This window comes from Helobdella robusta (assembly GCF_000326865.2).
Source record: "Helobdella robusta unplaced genomic scaffold HELROscaffold_9, whole genome shotgun sequence".
Classification (NCBI taxonomy): Eukaryota; Metazoa; Annelida; class Clitellata; order Rhynchobdellida; family Glossiphoniidae; genus Helobdella; species Helobdella robusta.
In genome coordinates this window covers 2824659-2826154 of record NW_008705512.1, presented here as the reverse complement: position 1 = coordinate 2826154, position 1496 = coordinate 2824659, and positions in this window count along the sequence as shown.

Genomic DNA, 1496 nt, shown 5'->3' with positions numbered 1-1496 from the left:
TAATAGAAATATATCTAGATAAAATTTTATGAATTTTAAAAGACGACGGTCTAGAATAATACCTAAATATTGGATTTTTTAACCATTTATGTGACTGAAACCATACTGAGTCTATGATGTTGAGTATTATATAAATATATATAATATATATATGTTTGTAATAGACCATAATTTTTACAATATTCGTTAGAATTTATAGAATATTGTAAATATATATATATATATATATATAATATTATAATAATATAATTATAATATATCTTAAAATAATATAACAATAAAGTTATAATATATATTCATATAATTATATATATAAATAATATATTTTCGTGATCCGACGTAATGAACTGGACAAAACAAGAGAAACGTAGTGATGAGAGTTCATTGAATGATAAACACCATCGAACTTGCCATAAATCCAATTTACATTATGGCGCATACAACATACACGTGCACCCGCACACAGATGTAAATAAACATATTCGCGTACATACAAACGTAGACATAATTAGGCGTACACAGAAGCACGCACACGTGCACGCACACCGCACACACGCAAACACATAGCGAACGCATATTAAACGCGTGAACCTTCCATATAAAGAATGGCATGATGTGAATTAAAACTCATAAAAACTACTTGCACTGCATCTTTTTAAATTTTTTTTTGTATGAACACAAAATATTGCATTTTTGTAAACGGACAAGTTCACATTCACATACATACAAAATGTGTCATAATGTGTTTGTGTGCGCGAGTCTGGTATGTTGACACGTACGTACCTTCGTGACGCATATCTCTGCGAGCAATTCAGTAGTCAGGTATGCGGCCAATGAATGCAACGACACGCGTAAAAACAACTATAGAAACACACATACATGCACACAACCAACACAACCAACACAAACGTATATACAACATGCAAATTTGTTGATAATGTATTTATTAATTTATGTATTTCAATTTGTTTTCAAGTGCTTCTGACACTTCCAGGGCGTGTGTGTGTGTGTGTGTGTGTGTGTGTGTGTGTGTGTGTGTATGAGTGGATGTGTGAAGATATTTGAAGCAGGAAGATGGTTGCACTGTTAAAGATGGTTGCACCGTTAAAGAAGCGTTGATAAAAATTAACACTCGCTCGCTTTCAATGCCCATGAATGAAATGTCTGAAAACACGCCAACAAAACATAAGTACAACTATCTTTTTTAATATTTACCTCTGTTGGTTTGTTTTCTCGCTTGTTTTCGTTCTTCATTTTTTGTTTGTCCGCATATCTGGGCGTTTATTTGTTCGTTGCTTGTTCACTCGTTCATTTGTTTGTTTGCAGGTTTGTTTATTTGTTGGTTTGCAAGTTCGTTTATTTATTTGTTTGCAGGTTCGTTCATTTGCTGGTTTGCAGATTTGGTTATTTGTTGGTTTGCAGGTTTGTTTATTTGTTGGTTTGCGGGTTCGTTTATTTGTTGGTTTGCAGGTTCGTTTATTTGCTGGTTGCTGCTG